Genomic DNA, 17,388 nt, shown 5'->3' on the forward strand with positions numbered 1-17,388 from the left:
CTAATCCAGATTACCATGTCTTCGCGCTCTAATCTCTCAAACAAGAACAAGTTTTCCTCGTCCACCGTTTTTACGTATAATGTAAAATATATCCCATATGCAGGCGATATACGACATAACCATAAAGGAGCGTCAAATCAAATTAAAACCATCTCAAATTAAATGAATTCTGTTGACACCTTTTCCATTCCGGTTTTGAGCAATAGCTACACAAAGTCTGTAGGCATCAGTCAAATAATCGAAATAAAATTTTAAATAGTTTCTCCATACAAAGTGGGTTTGCGTAGACATCTACTCACAACGGTCTTCTGCCACATTGATGTGAATGACGGAATTGCTGAAGCGCTGCAAATTCCCGTTTCGAGCTGAACAGCCGTTCTAAACCACGGGCACGTCTACGCGCGTTCATGAGCCTGGCAATTACTCAAAGGTAAAGGTGCACACGAACAATGTTTAGCACAAACTAATATTACAGATTTATTAGCAACAGTCCATACCAGTTATTATTTTAAATAATTACATACTTAAATACTAAATGCATGACTACTATATAAAAAAGACCTCTGTTTACAAAATGTTGTACCCTTTTTCAGTCCAAAGTGCCACCTCTTTGTTGTGCAGTTGTGTGAGGTAAAGCAGAGCATGCGAAAGCAAGGATATGGCCAGGAAAGGTTAAATGATGGACCTACATCAACCCTGCCTGGTTGAATAAATAATTAAATCTTGTGGCCATCTGGCTCCCTCTTGTGGATTGACATTAAGCCTGTGTGTGTTTGAACGTGCTTGGCAGGTGCTAAAAGTAATAATACACTTGTTATTTATGTAAAAGGTGAAGATCTGGATAAAATGTTTGTTGTGCCTGTGGGCAAAAGAAAAGGCACATACTAAATAAAATACTAAAATAAAAATGTTTTCTGAAAAATATCCTACAGTAGCACAGACGCATGACACACTAAACTGGAAAAGTTTCCTACTAGCAGTCTAATGATACTGATAAAACATACTATAATACTGAAACAGAATTTTTTTTCAGCACTATAGAATCATCCAATAAGAACATGCACTGTTAAGGCTAAGCACATGCACTGCTAAACAGTCATACATTGATCAAAATCTGGAAGATGACAAAGATTTTTAACCTATGAGGTAATTATGATGATGATGATGATGAATTTTATTTAGAATGCACTATACATTTGACATCAAATCTCAAAGTGCTTACAAAATCAAAAAACAAATACGCAGACACTTAAAAATACGCTTTTTTTCATAATTATTATAAACATGTAGCTGTCAGTAAAAAAAACATATATTCTTTTTTTTTGAGTATAGACAATGCCTTGATTACATCGTTATTTTGATCTTACATCATGGTAAAATTGTTAGGCGTTCTCAATGTAATTTATCTCTCATCTGAGTTTTGGAAGAAAATACCTTTGCTTTGTAACATTTTCCCATCAGATCATCCATTTAAGTTACATGACATCACTGTAGAATCATCTGATGGACACTAGATGGAGCCAAGAGAACTCTAACCAACCAAAATCATGATTCGTTTGTGGTGCACCATGCAGAGTTTGATCAATTATTTCATACACTGCCACATTTGGCAGATATAAACATTCTGCGACTGATCCTAACCTCTCAGCATCCCCTTCTTCTCAGATCAGTGAAAAACTGGCAATCAGCTCTTTCTTGGTTTTGTCTGTCAGCCTTTGCAGCTGAGTTTGCATTCAGGTTGTGATGTAAATATAAACCAGAATCCTCTACATTTCTGTCCTGTGACATTATGAACAATCCTAGATGGTTGCTTCCTTTTATAATTTTGATCTGAGTCTCCTAGTCTAGCTCTCATCCTCATTGGTGACAATCTAGTTGATGATGTTGTATCTCAGGGAGTTTTCAAGAAAGGCTGCATTAGGTGTGAAATGCACCACATCTTGAATTTATACAGCAGATCTGGTTCCATTTTTAAGTTGAAGATTCTCTACTTGATGTTAAAAGAATCTGCTTGAGCTCCAAACCAAGGCCTTATTGCTTATATTTATTTTATTTTTTTGTCAGTCCTTGAGATGGTCATGGACTCCACTCTGACCTTAATTGTGGCATTCTGAGAGAACATCGAGAACTATTATAAGCAGACACAGAATAAACAATTGGGAGATTTCGTGCGCACAATGCTGCATTTATTTGATCAAAAATACAGTACACAGAAATATTGTAAAAATGTATTACAATTTTAAAGAACTGTTTTCTATTTTAATATAAAATGTGATTTATTCCTCTGTTGACAAAGCTGAATTTTCAGCATAATTACTCCAGTCTGTGACATGATCATTTTCTAATATGCTGATTTGCTACTCAAGAAACATTTCTTATTGTTATCAATGCTGAAAACAGTTGCTGCTTGATTTTTTTGTGGAGACTGTGGTACTTTTTTTCAGGATTTTTTAATGATCAGAAAGTTCAAAAGAACAGCATTTATTTGAAAAAGAAATCTTTTGTTACAATATAAATGTTGTTGTCACTTTTTATCAATTTAATGCATCCTTGCTAAATAAAAGTATTCAATTCTTTCAAAAGCAAAAAAAAATCCTTCTGACCCCAAAATTTAGAACGGTAGTATGTATGTAATGGCCTCAGACTATGTTGGGGCCTAAAACTGGAGTATAATTAATCAGTGTGCATCAGTGTGGATTTCTAAAAGTGTGTCATAATAAAGATTAGATATTTGTATATTTGTTTTAGGGGGGTTTGGGGTTACCTATATGCCTTACTATGCAGATTAATACTTTCCAAAAGCACAATCCAAAATTACCAAAAGATAGCAATTACGCAGCTTTGCATCATATCCATTATTATTAAATATTTGATCAAGCCTGAGAAATGGAATATTAACTGTTGCAGTGATCTTAAACCTCATTTGATTTGCGATTAAATTGCTCCCATATACTTTGGGCTAGTTTTTTTTTAGCAGCAAACTGCCCAGTGGCTACCAATAAGTGAACTTTAACTGTCACTGATGTGCAACATCACATGGACAACTCTGGAATTCTCTATGTTGTAGCTGCTGAAAGTTTTTGTGTGGCCTATGGTTAAGGGAGTTACCTATGAACATATAAGGAGCTATATTGGTTGACTCTGACTCAACTACTGAATGCTTCAATCAACAAACTCCCATACTGACTGGTTGTGTCGAGGTCAGTTCTCCACATCTGAACTGAGTTTTAATATCAGCTGAGCTTGATTTCCTGGGTGGGGAACTCCTGTTCCTGTAATCTCCCACATTGAAATGAAAGGTTCAGATTACAATGACCATCATATGACTGATGCTTCACTGGCCCACAAAGTCTGATCATGAGTCATTAAGAAATATAGGAAATTAGTTAATTATTTATGACATTTGCCTTCAGCGTGTCCATTTCAAGTTTAAAAATAGACACAGACAATTTTCTTTGTCAACAGATAATTTTTCATTGACATTTAAAAAGCTTATTTAAAAGCATGAACCAGCTATCATCACAAACACCCAATATCACTGTTTTTTTCTTCAATTATGCTGTAATTCTAAAATAGTCTGTTTCTCACACCTTCAAGTGACACATCCATATATAGTGACCTCAGGACGTCTTCTAAACAACGAACAGAAATGAGATGGACCAAGACATTAATAATTCACATGTTTTTGAATGCAATGTCAGTCACAAGTGAAGGTCCATCAAGATTCTAATCAAACAGAACAGAAATATTCTTCTCTAACTGCACTAGAGTCAAATTTGTAAATTACCCAACCTCATATTTTGTAGATCATCTTGAAAATGCATGTGATGGCTACTAAAAAGAATAATGATAATTCGTACAAATCAAAAGACACTCAAATTCATACAAATCAAAAGACAATTAACACTGCTTGAACCCTTGTAATCTGGCAATCTGAGGAACCCTAAATGATGCTTCAAGTAGCCTATTATGTGATTTGCATACCATCATACAGACTCATAGGCTAAATAAGAGAACTAAAATCAGGAAATACTAAAAAGAAACAGAAATAACTGCAAATAATAAACAAAAAGTAAAATGAAAGAATAAATATGACAGATTCATTTATTAACAACGGAGTGATTTAATAAATATTAACCTACATACGACTAAATTGTGCAAGAAAAACGTATAGGCTAGTACCCAAGGTTATTTATTGTTTATTTTATCAAAGCGTACAATTTTATTTGTTTATTGTTATTTATTTTATTTTATTTAAATTCTTTATATATAATTTTTTTTTGTTATTGTTCCCCATAAGTTATTAATTTTTGGTGGAATTCTCCTAACTCGATTCCAAACAATCCAACACGAAGTATCACAGGTGCCGTGAAGAGTCGTTTCGAGGCAAATTAACAATGCCTGATAATTCACACGACAACGAATAATTTCACTACAACGAACGTTTACATTTATTGAACAATTTTTTGCGGTGTAAAATTACGTTTGTCTTTCCCTTGCATTTTAAAAAGTCAGACTCGCGTCTCCGCCCAAGCGGTGTCGGTGAGCTGAACTCCTGTTTCACAGGGGAGGGGTCAGACGCTTCACAGTGGGACGACGAGCAAAGAGAGGAGTGAACAAGGGGAGCCAGATAGATTGGTGGGTTCTTAAAAAGACTGCTTAAATTTGTTCATATCACGTTTCTTCTTTGTTTTGCTTCATCCAGGGGAAACGCGTTACAGGTCACGCGTTAGAAAGCGAGCTCATAAAATAGGACAGATGCATCTGGCGTAGCGTGGGGCTGAAACGCCCAAATATAGAGCAGCAAACGTTTGGAATTACAATCACTTCCTACCGCTTGGAAAATCTGAAACTGGCCACAGAGAAGCCCGTTTCGATAGGCCACGACCTCACATCGGGACTTTAACGAAACCAAAAACAAAGGTAGACACTATGGAAACTCTTCTGTTTGTTCTGATCTCTCTGTTGGCTTTCTTTGTCGTCCTCTGGTTTTCCTTGTTTGGCCTCTTAACAGTGGAGTAGAACAAAGTTAGCCAGCTCTCCATGTTAGCAGGCTAGTGGCGTTAGCAGCTGTGCTAATCGAAATGGCACGAGCGTGAGGATCATTGGGACGGAGGAAGCTTGTTTCCCTGGAATTCCCTAAAGTTCCTCTCTAAATCGAGTGCATAGTCTTTTCCTATTATTGTAATGCTGGCTTCTTGAAAAAGACCCTGGTAGTCTGGTTTCGGTGTTCCCCCCAACCTTATTGCAGATATCCAGGATAAATGGAACAGATAAAGTTATTGGTTTTGAGAATTCTAGTTTTGTGTACTTTAGTAAATATTATGATGTTCCTGAATTAAATGTTCAACTTAAAAACATAATGTCTGCAAATAAATCCCGAAACTGGTTTGCATTGGGATTAACGTTAGCTTCAGTGCCTCTTATCTATAATGTGACGATTTCAATAACGTTAGTTTACACCTCATCGAGACTTTTCTTCAATTTTGCACTGTCAGGACCGTAAGGTATTTTGATAGGGTTGTCAGTATGATTTCTATATGTGTATTTAAACTGGATAGAGATGCATTTGTGGGTGAATAAATGGCAGTGAGTTTGAAATGTTCACCGCAGTGAAGTAAAACGGGTCAAGGCCCACTAACACACCTGAGTTTGCGGAAGTCACCTGACCATTATAAAAAGCATGTTTTTTTGATAACACGAGTTGCAAAATATAGTAGCCAATTTATGTCATATATTTATTTTAAATAAAATTTAACGAATACGTGTGATTCTTAATTAATTACTGGCTTTAATGGCATTTTTAATTATTACTTCCGTGAGAATGAATATATTTTTTTGTTTAATTGTGTTTAATGTTTAATTGTGTTTCTTAACGCAGTAAATTGGATCTATTCACATGTTTTGATTCAAATATGGAGTATCACATTCGCACTTCACGTTACTGCTTTAAGTTACCTCAACTGATCGGAGACTCACAGGTGCAACAAGACTGTTTCTCCGGTTTACGTGACTTTGACTCCGTCTGACTAGTGTGTTTTTTTCCCCCAGAAGAGGGCGAAATTCGGTCAGTTAACTCATCGGGTATATGTAATAATCATTGCAAAAAAGTTTGGGAACCTGTTGAGTTAGTATTTTGAAATGGCGTGAATGTGGGGGAAGGGAAAGGCGCGGTTCTCTCTCTCGCTCTCTCTCTTTCTCTCTCTCTGTGTGTGTGTGTGTGTGTTATCAGTGACTCTCATTTACACACAACCCGTGTGAAGCAGCAGGTTAAACTGTGTGTGTGTGTGTGTGTGTGTGTGTGTGTGATTTTTCAACTCACGTCCAGTCTGAGAGTCCAATGAGAAGCTCAGCATGAGTCAGTGCCGCTCATGATGCTTATCAGACCCCGAGCAAAAAGCCTCAAAGCAGGAATGTTTGGGATTTTTCATACTCGTCTACCTTGACCTGAGAGGGCCCGGTACATGTGTACACTCGCCCGATTTGGGACGCCCCCACCCTTTGAGGGAGCTCAATTCTCCCGGTCGTTACTAAAGAATTGGTCAAAAACTGTGAGGGGAGGCGTGTCTTTGAAGTCGTCGACTCAATGACGGGTAACCAAATAGTTTGACCGCTGTAATGACCGGCTATAATGTGAGCACCATGCAGGGTGTGTCTTTCAAGCGCGAAAGGACAGAGCGCTGTTATTAAAAAAAACGTTTAATCATTTCTTAAGTAACATGGATACACTTACAAAATGCAGTTAACATTTCTTACCTGTACATAAGAGCACTGAATTGTAGTGTCAATGCAAAAATAAATCATTAAAGTGACTTTTAAAATTAAGTAAAGTTAGATTTGTTAATTTTAAAAAAGTACTAGCTCTAAAGAACAAATCTGAACCGTATACATTAAAAGTTGGCTAGGCAATTTTGGAGAGGCTAGCTTTGAAAACATTAGATCCCACCAAGGGGGTAATCCTTCAGCCGGAAACTGAAGCCTCGCGGGAGCTGTCATTGTAGCAGAACTTCACCTGCTTTTAGCATTCCATTGACTCCCATTCATTTTGGCGTCACTTTGACCGCGAATAACTTTACATCTGAGGCGTCCAAAGACTTCATTTGTCCATTATTATTCCTAAAGAAACACGGCAATGTATAAAAGGCTCCATTACTTTGTATCTTACATTATGGCCCTGTAGAAGCGGTTTTTGTAAAAATAGGCTAACGATTGCTTCATAACCAGGTGACTTTCTGTCGCGCAATAGAGACATTACCGTATAGACAGGAGGAGAAGCTCGCAGGCAATCTTTTACTGTCTATGAGGCAATCGGGGGACGTAGAGGCATAAAGTCAAGGGAGGAGCCCATAGATAGAGAGTCCATAAAAGCAACGGGACAAAATATTTCAACAACGTTTTTGAGGAATTAGGTGATTCAGATTTGTTTTGGCACAGCTACTAGAAGATTTACAACTGTCTGACTGTCGTCAAGCTCAGTTTGAGCCTGCGCAGTCACTCGGCCATCAGGCAGGAAGTGCAATAATTGGGCTTCAGTCTTCTCCGTTGAAATCAATGGGGTCGCTGTGTCCATTTCTTTTACTGTCTATGGATCCCACCCTCCCTTCAAAGCGTCTCCAAAGCCACGCCTCCTCAAACACATAAACGCGCACTGCAAAAGCAGACTCTGCAAAGCACGAGAGTGTGTTAAATTACCTCATGTCTCCAAGCACATAGTATTACAATAATATTGATCGTAAATAACTTGCAGAGCTCTGACTTGTACCACCTGACTACTTTGCAGATTAATTTAGACATTGATAGTGTTGACATAGAAACACATAATCTGAGTCTGAGGACATGAACAGCTCTGAGTAGAGAGTCACAGGAACTGCCATCTCTAAATTAGGTTTAAAACATGGCGTGAACACAGCAAAAGCTTGTTGTTTTGGTTTAGGAGGAACTGTAAAAGGTGGCTCCTGTTTGTTTGCGGTGTTCTGTGACTTTGTCTACAACTGCATATCCTCATGGAACGCGCTGATGGCGTGTGATACCTGCGTGAGCAGGGTGCACAGAGGTTTGGAAAAAACATAGGCTAATGCAATTCAGACCTAATGCAATGATTGGACTTTTTTGGGGGGCCTGAGACTTCAACAGAAGATATGTACTTTGTTTTTTTGTTTTTTTAAATAAATAATATTTAGACCACTTCTATGATTGATTGCTATCAGGATCTGAAGAGAGTTTCATACAAGTACAGAATAATTAAGCATTGAATTGTTGAATGCAGAAATGAGTGTAGTAAATTTGACTAGGAGATTTGAGTTTTTGTTGTTTTGAAACACTAAAACAACTGTTCAGGACCTTAGCCATTAGGTGTGCAAATTTGTCTATAAAGTAGGGCTGCACGATTCGGTGGAAATGTCATTGTGATTATCGAGGTCAATATTGCGATTGTGATATGAGTCATGCTTGGTTCTCAAGGAAAATGTACACTCATATTAGTGATAATGCTGAAATGTGTATTTCTCAACTCAAACTAGCAACAACAACTAAATGCACAGTGTTTTCAAATTAAAATAATATTTTTTACAAAAGGAAGTTGACATCTTTGCATTACTGCAAACTTGTTATTGTCTCAATAGTATAAAATAAATAAGAACAAGTATGCTCATGAAAATAAGATATTTTGAACATTCTGTCCAGACAAACAAGGACATTTAAAGGGGCATTCGGCAACTATTTCAACTTAATAAAACTGTTTAGAAATCATTTGGATGGTTTAATAACCTGTTCTGGTGAGAATGGTGACTTTGAAGGGAAAACCACCCTTGCAACTTGGGGACTAACGTCCCGGTAAGTTGGAAATAGGAAGTCTCGTTAGAAGCGAGAACGAGCGAGAAACACAAACTGTGTATGATGTATTACCCACCTCGGTAGACATAGCTCCAAATGATAAAGTTGGCCGGCTCCGATAATAACAAATGCACATGAGCAGCGGTAGAAAGGGGGAGGAGGGGCCGCAAGTGAGTTATTTTATGACATTGTTGTGAAATATACGCCTCACAGCTGTAGGGGGAGCTCGTAGAGAAAACATGCAACAACAAAAGTGAAAATCAGCGAAGAAATAGCTAGAGTTGCTGAAGGCCCATTAAGTAGAATGTGTATTGTGATTGTCAAAACATATTTAGCAAAATACTCCTCTCTCTCTCTCTCTATATATATATATATATACATATACATATACATATACATATATATATATATATATATATATATTTGTATAGCCAACTAACATCCTATCGAATGGCTTTCCTGAGGTAAATGTAACATTATGTGGCATTGTTCTCCAGTTGTTTGAGGCATACACATTTCGGTAAGTTATACTATCTTTCAACGCACCTATTGTTCATTCGTGTTTATTTACTATTAACTAGTAAAGAGTAAGAGATGTTTGGTTCATGACCGCGATCTGACTGTCACGTAAAATTTACAAACGCTAAAATGCTATTGTTTGAATTTCATAATAAAATTGATAGAATCTAAGAGCTGAGAATTTGGTCCTATCAAAAGTAACCTGCTCTGTCTAGTCTGTCAGTGTCCTTTTTGCTTCGCGGTTTTTCTCTTTGTGAGAAAATGGATATGGCGTGAGTGCGTGTGAAAATTGTCAATTGCGTGACACTCGCGCTGAATGAGTGAGAGTTGGCAGCCCTGCTCTCTCTGCTCAGTGTTGGTTATCTTATTGCCAAAATATCGCCATTGAATAGAGGTAGAATCCTTTCTGGCCATCAGTTCAGTGTCCGTCTGCTCGGCATCATCTTCACCTGTTCTCCGCTGCACACCGTAAAAAGTCACGACGTGAGGATACGCGCCACACGTGCCATTGCCTAAACTGAAACTGTCTGGTCTTATTATTAGCGGTAAAACAGATTTTAGAGAGAATGGGTTGTCATGTCCACATGCATTTATTTCATAAAATCGCAGCATTTTGCCTCATATAATCGCATAGGCTTGACATTGCGATTGCGATATGATTAATCGTGTAGCAGTACTATGAAGTTTAGCTAAAATTACAGATCTTACAGAATAAATTCAAGACCTTTTGTAACTTATTATATTGCTAACTTTTTAAATGCATACAATGCATAATATTTTTATATATATATTGTAACTGTAAAAGTAAGGTGTTACTTCATGTTGGGACAGTGGCTATTCACTAGGGTTGGGACAACGCGTTGACGTCATCGATTAGGTTGACGCAAAAAATACGTCGACGCAAAATATGCGCGTCGATTCGTCAGACCCAAAACAAAGATCGCGGCGCCGAGAGTAGTAGTAACACGAGTGGCTCCTCAGACTATCAGAAGTGCAAGGTGGCACGCACTCGTTCCTCTAAAGTAAAGACACACACACCCCACAGAAAAAGGTGCGTCAGTATCGAGTTCTCTTTCGGGCTTGAACGAACCATAACACATACAAATTATGCCAAACTGTCCGTATTGTCGAGTGTCCTCATAAGAGCAGTCTTATATGAGTAAAATAAAGTATTTTATTTTGAAGAGTAAATGACTCATTCAGACCCGGCGCCAGGATGATTACTATACAGGCAGCTAGGGCTGCACAATTAATTGAATTTCTAATTGCGATTACGATTACGGGTGCCACGATTACGTAATCGCTCAAGGCCGCGATTGCAAAAGAAAATCCACTCTGCGTGTGTGTGTTTAGAGCATAATTATGTTATGAGAGGCGAATCACGACTACTTCAGAAAACCCAGCACAATATGACATACCAGGCAGCGACGTAAGTATACGCTGAAATAAAAAGTCTTTCACCTCAGAAAAACGGACTTTACTGTCCTGTCAGCCGTTATACTGTGCTCGTAGCGCGCACTCTTCAATTGCACGCGCAAATGCGGCGGCGCGCGCTGTGTATCGCTTCACTGTATAAAGTGCAAAAGAAAATACGAGCATGCAACGTCGTTACAATGTAAATTAGTAAGTCACGAAATAAAAGTAAAATACCAATAAATCACGTGTTAGCTGAGAAGGATTTACATGCAGGTATGATTTTCATTCTATTCACCAGGAGCTGTTTCATTAACAGTTCTTGTTAGTATTGTGTATTCACCATGGTAACTGTCGTTTCCATAACCCAAAAATGCCACTTTATTTTCACTTTGTGTTATTTTTTTATATTATTAAATGACTGTGGTGGCTCATATCAACATTTTATTAACAAAAACTAGTTTGGGACTGCTATTTAATTGCTTTACCATAGTCCTAATGTTTTTCTAGTCTTTACTATGAGTCATACAATTTATGAGTTTAAGTAAAGGGGGACAGTACTTGTGTGTGTGTGTTAACAATTTTTGTGTAAACATGTATTATAATATGCCTATATATATTCAATGTAAATTGTGATAATCGTAATTAATAATCGCAATTACAATTTCAAGGGAATAATCGGCAATAATGATTTTTTTCATAATCGTGCAGCTCTACAGGCAGCCTAATAATCATGAATGCTCTCCGCTATCTTTTAACACATCTCCGGCGAACAACTTCTTCACGCAAAAGGAAAAAATGTCACGAAGTGCAGTGAAATGCAGCGACCTATGTGACGTTTCCTGATGGATCGAGGTTGTTCCTTAACTCCATACGTGAAATTCACACGAGCTCTAACGTTGCAGCGTTCGTCTGTTATTATCACAGTCTATAGTTATTATAGGACAACTTAGTTTGAATAAAGGAGCAGACACTGATCTACTTGCTCTACGTTTATTTAAAATGAACAGCAAGACGACTAGAAGTGAATGTGCTTTCCATTAAATTCACAAACAGTAAACAAATCCTTAACAAAACAAAAAAACTTTACAATGAACGTGCTTTGTTTTGAATAAATCTCACACAGTAAACAAAACCTTAACAAAAAAAACTTTGCAATGAACTGCAATTTAGACGCGCAAGGGTGCCGGTGCGGTGAGACGTACATGCTCGGGCAGATTCGGCTTGAAGTCGTTCATCCTCGGATGCGGTGCCGCGCACGCTGTTACAAAAAAAAGCTGTGCACACAGCAATGCGAAATGGGGTCTTGCGCACCCAACGCGTCAATTTTGCTGCGCACACCTTCGCGCTCGTACGGACCATAGACCGTAAAAGAAACGGACACGTCGAGTATAAACAAGGCTTTACTCCGTGTCAGCGCGCACTCTGATCGGTAAAGGGGCAGAGTTTTCTCCCGAATCATCTCCAGCAGAAGCACCACCACTAACTCTGCCTCCGTTTCCCTCGTAAGCTGATATTAGTATTTAAACATTCTCTATGATAAAAAAAAATGTTTGTAAAAAATATTTTAATAACACGGTTTTGGCGGTTATAGAGTTCTAATGACGGTGTTCAACTATAACCGTCGGTCTGACGGTTATATAATAACAGTCACACCCCTATCCAAATGTATTGGGAAGTCCTATGTACTCATAAATAGTTCATATTATGATAATTGTTCAGTTCTATCAAAAATGGTCCACTCCAATATATGAATTGTATCTTTGTTGGACCAATTTGGCAAAATAAAAATGAATTGGTGCTTGTTCTATTGCATTTCTTGCAAAGGAAAGAGCTGTGTGGAGAGACATAGTGATAGTAATAGTTCTTCCAAGCAAGGAGTGCATTGTTTTAAAAAAGCACGTCCTCTTCTTTTCCCTTAGTGGTTACAGCACTATACTTTAAATTTTCAAATTCCAGGAAGTGACAGGAAAAGAAAAGACGCTCCACCCATGGTTGTTACCTTTTACCTGAAGTAACGTTCTCAGGTTGATGTTTAAAAAGTGTTACGTCACCGGCACTCCCATTTCCTCACTGGCACTCCCATTTCCTGGTGTATGCGGTGTGACTGCAAGCTGTCTGAATGAGAAGTAAAAGCTATAATGTGTAATGACTGATTGATGTGCATGCTGAAAAGGTCAGTATGCTTCCCTAATGCTTTGAGATTTGAAAACACACTAAGCATGGGTAGTGGTTACTGGTTTGAGTTATAGGCCTAGTGGGATAAAGTACATGGCTGATCATAGATCAGTTGGCTGCGTGTGTACCAAAGTTCACTGAGCATTAGTTTGGAGCCAGGCCAGTGCTGAGGGTGTTGCTCTTTACATTTCAGCATTGCCTGAGTCAGCAGGAACCAAAAAGCGTGTGTGATGTTTGGTGAAGTAGTATTACAAATGCCATCATTGGAATTCTCTCATTGGTATGTGAATTTAAATGGTGTTTTCCTACTCGACACCTGTATTGACTTTGTCTCAAAGTCACTCCATATAAAGGCACATCATAGTCAGCTTATTGTTTTTCTTCCCATAATCCACATATTTGGAGCAGAAGTCAGCAGCTGTTGTCTGAATTGCCTCCCACATGCATATATGATGATCATATTTGACTGCCTGCTGCAGCTGCAATCTGTTATACAGCATGATCTATTTACTTGTCCTTAATGTGTTAAACTTTGTCCTGTAATGCTGTATCTTACTAGAAGTATTATCTCGGCCCAAGGTGTTTAGAGTTTGGATGGTCAGTGGCTTAGGTGTCTAATTCCTTTGCTATCCCATTAGAGAACGCAAATGATTAAGCACCTGACTAATTAAATTACTTAGGCTTGGTCTAATACTGCCAGAGTCCTAGAATCAAGTGGTTTTGATGATGCGTTGATGTCACACAGGGCACTTTCTCTTTAATCCCACCAGAGCTCAGGGCAGTTTTGGTGGGGTTTTGGTGCATGATGAATCATGCTTTCTTATTATGGACTGGCATTTTACCAGATGTTTTTTGCATAGTTCAGCACACCGAGTACCTGTGGTGTTATATCGTGATTTTTCGCCAGTGTTTCAGGGTGTTCTAGGTCAGGTCTATTTAGAGAGTCGTCCCATGGCAGTTTTCTCCTTAGAAGACGAGAACTCTTGCAGTTGGTATAGCGTCCTGTGGAGGCCTATTTGTAATGCACACAGGCTGTGTTCGAAACTTGAAAAATGCAGCATCCGTAGGTTGGAAGGCATCAATTACATGTTCAAGTTCAATGTTTGTGTAATATCCTGTCTGCTAGTTTGTCTTTAAGATCTAAGTAAATGTATTTTTTTTTTAAAGACAATAATTAAAAATATGCTTTAAAAAATTAAATATTTGCTTTGAATTTAGATTGTTAGGTTTTGCATTAAATCTACTACAGACGTTATGACTATACCGCTACACTACTTGTTTTGTGGACTTTATTGTCTGAGTTTGCAATGTCACTTCCTTGTGATTACAGTTAAGTAGTTGCATCCAAATTGGCATGAAATGGATATTCATCTTGATAAATATACTATGTTTTCTAGATGTCCCTTAATCTTATTGTGAAAGAAACATGCATGGATATCGTTCTTCCTTTTTTTAGTACTTTATTTAACCCTGTAATATTTCATCAAAATAGCATAACTCGAGAAATGACAGATCCCACTCTGGTGATGTATACCGGACTTCTCACACATAATGCACATAGGACCCTTTCCTTTAGTCGACCACAAGGTCATGTTCAGATCTGCCTCCATCCAGTCAACAACCAATGCATTGATCCAAATCGATGATCATTTTTACTCTGTTGTACATCACAATATGGAAGATATGGTCTGTCGCCACTTCAGTTAGAATTTGAATTGTCTATTTTTTTCCGACAGATTTCATTTGAATTAATGGTTTTTGGACACCGTTTTTGAAGCCACTATCCAAATGTAGTGGGTAAGTTCCTTTATTAGAAATCACGTACATGTAACCAATCTTGGACATGTTTGTATTATTCAGTGTTTCCCACTGGATTTTGTGAAACTGTGGTCGGTTGACCGGTTAAATTAATTTGGTGCACTTTGAGTTGGAAGAGATAAACCCATGAGCTTTTATTTAGCCAGAAACTTGAGTCAAGCTTTTATTTTGGCGGAAAACAAGTTTATGAATGCATCTTATTGAAAATCGTCAACTATGCAAATGTGTAAATGGTGCGTAACTGGTGCCCGCTACATTCCCAAATGCAAGCTAAACTCAGCAAATGCACAGATGGAGTTCACTGCATTCATTCCCTGTGAACCGGTATTGAGAATCGAACCTGCGGAGCTGATCGGGTGAACGAAGTGCGTACTTATCGCACTTTATATTTTAGTTTGTTTGACAGCAATTGCGCAAAACACAACATTTAACCGGCTGCCACAGTCTAGTTAATGAATGGGAAGCACTGAAATTTATTTGTGGTGATCAATGTTGATATTTTGGCGGGGCGCCACAAATAAATCAAAGTATGGGAAACATTGATATTCGTACCCAAAGATTACAATTAAAGGGTTAGTTCACCCAAAAATGAAAATGATGTCATTAATGACTCACCCTCATGTTGTTCCAAGCCCGTAAGACCTCCGTTCATCTTCAGAACACCGTTTAAGATATTTTAGATTCAGTCCGAGAGCTTTTTGTCCTTCCATTGAAAATCTATGTATGGTATACTGTCCTTGTCCAGAAAGGCAATAAAGACATCATCAAAGTAGTCCATGTGACCTCAGTGGGTTAGTTAGAATTTTTTGAAGCATCGAAAATACATTTTGTTCCAAAAATCACAAAAACGACGACTTTATTCAGAATTGTATTCTCTTCCGGTTCTGTTGTCAATCCGCTTTCATGAGTCCGCTGACGTAAGACGAGCTGACGTGTTATCTGGTGCGCCGAGCTTCGTTTACAGTCTGAGGGAGATGCACGCTGTAAACAAAACAATCTTTGCAAACATGTCTAAGGATTTCGACACGGGAAGACTTGCTTTTTTTAGTTTTTGGAACAAAATGTATTTTCGATGCTTCAAAAAATTCTAACTAACCCCCTGCGGTCACGTGGACTACTTTGATGTCTTTATTGCCTTTCTGGACAAGGACAGTATACCATACATAGATTTTCAATGGAGGGACAAAAAGCTCTCGGACTGAATCTAAAATATCTTAAACTGTGTTCCGAAGATGAACGGAGGTCTTACGGGCTTGGAACGACATGAGGGTGAGTCATTAATGACATAATTTTCATTTTTGGGTGAACTAACCCTTTAAGGAGTTTTATTAATAATGCATTCAGCTGGTCCTATTCGTGAAAAAAACAAACAAAAAAACACATCCCCCTTCTGTCATCCTGAACAGGGCTTATTTTGTGAAAATGTCCAGCTTACTGTACATCATCGCACATTACAAACTACTTACTATATGAACAAATGGATGGGAAATAATAATTTAAGTTAAAATGATAATGGGCTGAGACCACAGAGTGATACAAAAGATATGATGCTAACACTGCATAAATAATAAAATCTAATCAGAATGAAGTATTCCTAAGAGCTCTAGCTCACAGATTAGACACTCCCTTCTGTGTTGAACTCTACGAGTGCATCAATGTCTTTTGTTGTCTAAATGATGCATGCATCAGAGCGAAACGGTCTGAGATGTGAATGAGTCATGGGTTACACACTCTTCAATCAGATACTTAGGGAAAGAATGAGGACATATGTCATCGAGAATGCAACGAAAGAGCGACATATAAGGAAAAAGGAAGGGAAGTGTATTTTCCAGTTATTTCTGAGCTGCCAGAGGAGCGGAGACAGGATCTGACATGCCACAATACAAGCTGGAATGTGTGTGTGTGTGTGTGTGTGTGTGTGTGTGTGTGTGTGTGTGTGTGTGTGTGTGCGCGCTCATTCCTCGCTTTCTACAAGAGTCTGTTTGCTTTGTGGGGAGGAAAGTCGAAGAGGGGTGGAAAAACAGTTTCAGTCCTAGTTGAAACCGACTGCTGCGTATGTGTTTTCAAGGACAATGCGATCACACCCACCCACATCCCCGTCAGCGAACTAAAGTCACCACGGCATATGCACACCCCGCTGCTGTCCCTCTCTCAACCGATTCTCTGTAGTGGACACAGATTTTCTATTGTTCTGTTAACCACTAAGCAGACAGCTGCAAATATTTCCCCTCTCTATCGTGTGCTGGGTTGAGTTAGCTGCCTGAATCGTCAGTGGCTACAGCACTCTGTGGGGCGGAGCTTTTCCTATGCTGCTGTTTTGTACATTTTGGCCTTGACTCCTGCTTGCTTCCATTTCAATCCCGCTCTCATGATAGCTACTGTGTGTGTTGGGCATTCTTTTTCGCTCTTGGATTGTTGTGCTTTTGTGGTCTCCTTAAAATAGTTTCTGACACGCACAGTAGTTTTTCTGTTTGCACTTTAGTGGATGCTTTGTAATTCTCAGTTGACTTGTGCTTTATTTTTGCAGTGGCTTTGTTGCAGATTTAGGGTATGTTCAATCCCTGCGGATCTGTAGATGAAGGTTCAAAGCCAAGATTAGTCACCATGAAATCAAAACTGACAATTCTT

General features: G+C 38.4%; 1 protein-coding gene across 16 annotated transcripts in view; it reads left to right on the forward strand.

Annotated features, from left to right (window-relative positions):
* Window positions 1-4,541: 4,541 nt before the first annotated feature.
* ctnnd1 (catenin (cadherin-associated protein), delta 1) overlaps window positions 4,542-17,388 on the forward strand; it is a 38,576-nt gene continuing 25,729 nt past the window's right edge. For 4 of the 16 annotated variants that reach the window (XM_077246471.1, XM_077246459.1, XM_077246461.1 and 1 more), the window contains exon 1: window positions 4,581-4,923. The gene's annotated coding sequence lies outside the window, so the exon portion shown is untranslated. Of the gene's footprint in view, window positions 4,924-17,388 lie in introns of all 16 variants that reach the window. The other 12 variants (XM_077246466.1, XM_077246462.1, XM_077246473.1 and 9 more) reach the window with 11 other exon arrangements.

The sequence above is a fragment of the Siphateles boraxobius genome, unplaced genomic scaffold, assembly GCF_051911475.1.
Source record: "Siphateles boraxobius isolate OS27281-9 unplaced genomic scaffold, OSU_SipBor_1 29, whole genome shotgun sequence".
In the NCBI taxonomy this organism is placed as follows: domain Eukaryota; kingdom Metazoa; phylum Chordata; class Actinopteri; order Cypriniformes; family Leuciscidae; genus Siphateles; species Siphateles boraxobius.